The sequence below is a fragment of the Oratosquilla oratoria genome, unplaced genomic scaffold (assembly GCF_046742065.1).
Source record: "Oratosquilla oratoria isolate Oo_2021 unplaced genomic scaffold, ASM4674206v1 SCAFFOLD48, whole genome shotgun sequence".
Classification (NCBI taxonomy): Eukaryota; Metazoa; Arthropoda; class Malacostraca; order Stomatopoda; family Squillidae; genus Oratosquilla; species Oratosquilla oratoria.
Window position 1 is genome coordinate 540,001 of NW_027467712.1, and position 7,500 is coordinate 547,500.

A 7,500-nucleotide genomic window follows, 5' to 3' on the forward strand; every position below is an offset into this window, starting at 1 on the left:
TCCCGGAGAGCATAGCTCCAGTCTTCGAACTCTCCACAGGCGTGGTTCTCCTCGCCAGCTCCTCCTGCGTACTGAAAAGGAGCAATCTCTTCTGAAGACCCGCCGAAGAGCCTCAAGCCAAAGGCGACGACGAGCTCGACAAGCCCGGCGAAGATATGGACGAACTGAAGAGCCCATGACTCCTGACGGAGGCCATGCTGGCGCCGCCGGGGCCCCGAGGAGCGGGCAACCCGCAAGGGAGTCGCAAAGATCGCAGATGGCGCTCAAGTGCGGCGCTCTCCTGGGTTGACTCCTTCGCCAGTCAAAGTGTCAGAGGCAAGAAAGGCTCCCATCACCTCGGTCTCGTCTAGAATCGTGATCCGCAGGGCAGACAAATCTTCAACTTTCGTTATTCTCAACAAAGAGGACTATCTTTCCAAAATGGCTTCCATCCTGAACGACACCACCAAATTCAAAAGAATTTCCAGAAACCCCACCAATGACATCAAGACAAAACTCAACCGCTTAATTCGTGAAAACAACAACTCTAGCACAACAAAGCTCCCCTTGATAGGAGGTGACCATAAGCTTTGTTATGTTTACGGAAATGTGAAGACCCACAAAAATGGCCATCCCCTTCGCCCAATCATCAGCCAGACACCATCAGTCACCTACAAGGTCGGTAAGCGCCTCAACGCACTAATATCTCCGTTTGTCCCTGCCTCCTTCAGCCTGAAGTCCTTAGAAGAGTTTCTCGATATCCTGAAGACAGCCCAACCTTCCAACATAATGGCATCGATGGACGTCGAAAGTAATAATGCTATCTCAGCTGTTGACTTTAACAACACACATATATATATATATATATATATGTATGTATATATATATATATATATATGTATATATATATATATATGTGTATATATATGTATGTATATATATGTATATATATGGTTATATATATAATTATATATATATATATATATATATATATATATATATATATAAAATATTTGCACGAATTTTACAAATTACACGTGAATCACAAATATGCAGAGTCCACTAGTAAAAGGAAAAACACACGGAGTCCGAGCGCTTTCGTGATATATTCACATTATCAAGGAGTACATATATATATACATATATATACATAGATATATATATACATATATATATATATATATATATATATATTCACTATAAACCCACTATCTTAGAAATAATGACGGAAGTACAGGGAAACTGTATATTTCGACTACTATCTGTAGTCCTCTTCAGCAGAAGAGGACTACAGATTGTAGTCGAAATATACAGTTTCCCTGTACTTCCGTTATTATTTCTCCGATAGTGGGCTTATAGTGAACTTTTACAAATGTGTTACAACATACCAATTTCCAATATATATGTATATATATATATAAGATTGAAGGTGAAAGAAGTAGACGAGGTGATATGTGATACAGACATTAACAACAAACTCAGGAGATTAAACAGTGTAAATGAAAATATACAATTTACTGCAGAAAATGAAAATAATGGAAAATTACCTTTCTTAGACACAATTATCCATAGAATAGATAAAAATGTGAAATTTTCAGTATACCGGAAACCCACCAATAAAGAAGACTATGTACACTTCTACTCAGGACATGATGACAGAACTAAAACAGGTATTATAATAGGTTTCTTCCTCAGAGCATTTCGTATATGCAGTAAAGAATTTCTAGATCCTGAATTACAACATATTACTGAGACTTTCATCAAACTCAAATATCCAAAAGGTCTCTTATGTAGGTTGAAAAAGAAAGCCAAAGAAATAATTAACAAAAGTAAAGATAAAAATAAAAATAAGAATGAAACCAGATATATCACAGTACCAAACTCTAATGTCAATTCATACCTAGACACTTTTCTCCTAAAAGCGGGCATCAAAATAGCCAGAACGTCAGGTAGCAAAGTAGGACATTTGATAACACGTAGCGACAATAATCCCACTAACGAAAACAGCGTTGTTTATAAAATCCCGTGTAAAAGCTGTCCCTCTTCATATTTTGGTGAATCTGGATGCGGACTTAATAAAAGGATAAATGAACATAAAAATGACGTAAAAGCCCATGGGACATCTAACTCCATAGTAATGCATGTGGATAAACATGGTCACCTTCCAGAACAACACAACCGTATTAAATAAAGGATCATCCAAGAAACTAAGGAAGACAATTGAGGCAGCATATATCAACACTAATAACAACATTAACCATAGAGAAGGCTTTATATGTTTAGCAAAGGCCACAAGCTTATTAATAATAAAAGAATACGCAAATAAAATAACAAGCTCTCCGAAGCGTCCAATAAGATGACCCGTCCGTGTATAATATATCATGTTACGTTTGAGTTGTTAGCTTTGTGATCAAGACCCTGCGGGTCGAAACGTTAAGGCGAGAAATTCTCCCATATCACCTCGTCTACTTCTTTCACCTTCAATCTTATTTGTCATAATATAGTCAATATATATATATGTGTATATATATACATATATATATATGTACATATATATATATATATATATAAATATATATATATATGTACATATATATATATATATGTATATATATCACTCACTTATTCCTCTGGCGCTACAGGCCCATTGAGGCCCCTGGCCGCTACAACAATATGCCTCCAGACTCTCCGATCAGCTCCTAACATTTCTATTTCGTCGGGGTCGACGTCCAGGGATCGCAAGTCGTTCTCCACCCCATTCCTCCATCCAGTACGGGGGCGTCCTCGAGGTCTCCTGCCCACTATATTGTCGGTGAAAACACGAGAAGTAAATCTGTCTGGTCCGGATCTGAGAATATGGCCAAGCCACCTCACTCTGGATGATCTAATGTAGTCAGTCACTTGAGGCATGGGTATTAGATCCCGGAATTCACGTGTGTAACGCCCTCTCTAACTTTGTCTCTGTGAGTTGGTTGAGGCTCCAAGTTTCGGCCCCAAATGTGAGCAGAGGCCGTTTCATGGTGGAATATAGCCTTGTCTTTGTTTTTCTAGATAGAATATTTGACTTCAACAATGATCTTAAACCGTGGAATGCTTTCGTTGCGAATCTGATGCGCTCATCCACTTCGAGATATATATTATTTTCTGGTGTGACAATTTGGAACCAAGGTATGTGAAACTGTCAACAAGCTCCAAGTTGAATCCCGCTACAATTTCATGTCCATCAGCAAAAGTCTTCTCCTCTGGATGTGCATAAGCTTTGTTTTAGTTTCGTTTACTCTTAGCCCTATTTTTCCAGCGGCTCTCACAAGTTCACAGAATGGCAAGTCTAAAGATCTCATGTCTTCTGCGAGGATGACCACGTCATCTGCATATGCGAGTTCCTTCAGCCCTAAACTGCCTGCCATAACTCCTGTACGAGCATGGACTAACACTTAAGAGGTACCATATGGAAGGCACCACAACCATCATTGAAAGAAATAACGACACCAGAAGACTAAAGATGACAAAAGAGGGGCTAATCATTAGCAGACGACAAACTGTTATTTCAAGAACTGTCTAGTTTCTGCAACCGGGATTTATTGATAATGGGTTATTTCAATTTCACTGACATTAATTGGATGACCCTTGAACATGGCCAAAAAGGTAGTCGCTTGTTTGATTTTCTTGGTGACAATTACTTAATTCAGCATGTAAAAGAGCCCACGAGATATGGAAACTTACTCGATCTTTTGATCACTAGCCGCGAAAGCATGGTAACTGATGTAGAAGTCGGTGAATCTGTTGCAAATAGCGATCACAACTTAGTCAGATTCAAACTCCTAAACAATTTTAGAATAGATACTTGTGTTTCTAAAATACCCGATTTCAGTAAAGCTCAGTTCATAGGACTACGTCAGGAGCTTCAGCTTACAGATTGGGAGGCAAAATTAAACGAAAGACCTGTAGATCAGATGTGGGAAATATTTCAAAATACGCTCACTAAGATAATTCAAACTTACATTCCTTTTAAGGACAGACGTCCCCCAAATCAGGCTCGCCCAAAGTGGCTCGGCAAAGAAACTGAAAAAAGTATTGCTAAAAAGAGACATGCTTATAAGAAATATAAGTGCTCGGGTGCATCTAATGACTATGAAAGGTATGTATCAATACAGAGAGATTTAAAAAAGACAATAAGAAAAAGAAAACGACAATACGAAATGAACATCGCTGATAAATCCAAAGAGAATCCCAAAGAATTCTATAGTTACATTAGAGATAAAAAGGTTATTAGGAATCACATTGGTCCACTATTATCTGCTGACGGTCAACTTGAATATTCAAATGAAGGAATGTGTAATATCTTAAACAATTATTTTAGCTCGGTATTCGTAAACGAAACACCTCAAAGTGAATTCCAAACTGAAACCTGTGAAAAGTCTAGGGTAAACTTACTCACTACGGTAAATATAACAAAAGAAAAAATTAAAAGGTGTATAGACAAACTCAAAGTTAATAAAACACCAGGGCCTGACGGTTGGCATCCACGAATCTTAAAGGAAATGAAAAATGAGATTGTTGTTCCATTAGAAATTATTTTCAAGAAATCCATCATATCCGGAGATGTCCCAAGAGAATGGAAGCTAGCTAACGTTACTCCCATATTCAAAAAAAGGTGACAAAAAGAAACCAAATAACTATAGGCCTATAAGTTTGACTTCAATCGTAGGAAAAATAATGGAAACTATCATCAGAGATGCTATCGAACATCATTTAGAAAGTAACCGTTTGATAAATGATAGCCATCATGGTTTCAGACGGAAACGTTCTTGTGTGACTAACTTACTCGAATTCTACAACACAGTTATCTCGAATTATGACAAAAGAAACAATATATCTAGACTTTGCAAAAGCTTTTGATACCGTCCCACACGAAAGACTACTTACTAAATTAGCTTTGCATGGAATAAGTGGTAGCCTATTAGGTTGGACTAGTAATTGATTGAATGGTCAAAAACAGAGAGTTGTTTTAAATGGAAACACCTCTGGATGGAAAAGCGTTGCAAGTGGAGTTCCTCAGGGTTCCGTTCTTGGGCCACTTCTATTCATAGTATATATAAATGATATAGACCATGGACTAAAATCTACTGTTTCCAAATTTGCTGATGATACAAAACTGTGCGGAGTGGCAAATGATCACTCAAACCAATTAGATATTCAAGAAGATTTAGATAAATTACAGCAATGGTCTGAAAAGTGGCTAATGAAATTTAACACAAGTAAATGCAAGGTATTGCACATAGGTAAAAATAACAGTAAGTACGATTACAAGTTATTTGGAAATTCGTTAACAAAAGTGGATAGTGAAAAAGATCTCGGCGTAATTATCAGTAACGACCTCAAATCATCCAAGCAGTATATTTCAGCCTCTGAGAAAGCAAATAAGATTCTAGGACTGATTGCGCGATCTTTTGATTTCAAAAGTCCATCACTCATTAACAAACTATATAAAGGTAGGCGCACACTTGTCCGCATCGTACGGACGGCACGCATCGTACTCATCGGATTGTTTTTGGGGTCTGCGCACATTGTCGGCATTGGACCATTCACCATCCGCAGTTGTGAAGCTGAGCTCTCTCTGGAAGGACATACTCCATATCATTCTAGTGTATAAAGTTGTGAAAATGTTGAACAGTGATAGTGAAGAGGAAGAAATTGTAGTGGTTAGCTGTTTGCTGGCAGAAGAAGAACAGAAAGTTAATAAAGGAAAACATGGATTCACAACAATGTGAAATGTGATAGAGAAGGTAAAGGAGGTCAATGGTTTGAGTAGGTAATTTACCAGGTTGATAGGATAAAAATTTAGGAACATATCTAAAAACAGTCAGTGAGTTAATATAACATTATATATTATGTACAAGCAAAGCATAGCTATGCAAACAGAAAAAAATAAGATAAATACCGAAGAAGGTTTGCATCCGACAGCGACGGCGCTCTGGCTGCAACTGACGATGGGGTCGCACATTTGCCGGCAAATGCCGTAGAGGCCATCCGCATCGTTCGTACGCATCGGATTGAATGCTCTTTCGGGGATCCTCGTCGGCATTGCCGATGTCCGATGCGTACGATGCGGTCAAATGCGCGCAGACCCATTTGAAATAATGTAAAGAATACTAAGATTCGATGCGTACGATGCGTGCCGTCCGTACGATGCGGACAAGTGTGCGCCTACCTTAAATCGTTAGTTCGTCCACATTTGGAATATGCTGTTTCCGTATGGTCACCGAATCTCATTAAAGACATTGACAGACTGGAAAAGTACAACGGCGAGCCACAAAACTGATTCCAAATATCAAAAATAAATCATACGAAAATCGACTAAAACATATGAATCTGTTTTCCCTAAAAAAGCGTAGACACAGAGATGACTTGATACAGGTCTTTAAGATTCTAAAGGGAATTGACAACATCAAAAGTGACAAAATTTTCACATTGAATGAGAATCAGACAAGAAACAATGGTCTCAAACTGTCCGGAAATAGATTCAATTTGGAAGTAGGTAGAAACAACTTTGCCAACCGTGTAGTTAATGAATGGAATAAACTTCCTGCACAGGTAGTGCAATGTATTTCAGTTCGAAGCTTTAAAAATCATTTAGATAAATACCTAAGTAAGATGCTGTAATGATTATAATTTATCTTATATTATTTGTTTTTTTGTTTTGTTATCATTTGTCTGTCTGATTTTCATTTATTATTAGTTTTATGTCAATTTATTATTATTTACTATTTACCTGTTTGTTTATTATCTAACTATACCTATGAATTTATTTATGTACAGTATTTTATTTGTTATTTACATTATCATAGTTTTTATTTATCATTTTATTATCAATATGATTTTTTTTTCGCATCTGACCTAGATATGGATCAAAAGGTCTCCTGTCGGCATGCTCCGCCTTTGTAATCCTTTGTAATTACCTACTATTAAAGATGAAAAAGTTATTTGATTCAGATATGTAGACGATGTTTTGTGTTTCTGGCCTGATATCCTATCTATTTATGATTTCATTGTTAATCTAAATTGATTGGTACCCTCCATCAACTTCACTCTTGAAATAGAAAATAACAACAGCTTGCCCTTTTTGGATGTTGAAATAATTAAAGATAATGGTATTATGAAGACAAGTCTATAGAAAACCTACCAACATTCTTTCCTATGTTCATTTTTATTCTAATCACCATATCAATGTAAAAAGGTTAGTTTTTATTTCCATGTACTTGAGAGCTTACAGGATTTCATATCCTGAATTTATTGATGACGAAATTATAACTTTCCGGAATATTGGGGAAAAATTAAAATATCTCACTCATATTCTTAATCAATGTCACAATACTGCAAACAGACGTTTATACAAAACACACAATCAAGAACAAGAAAACCATAAACAACTTAATACACTTGACCTTCTTTTCATGAAAGTATTCTTAATATTGTCAAAATACTTAAGAAATTGGATATCACAGTAGCCTTTAAATATGA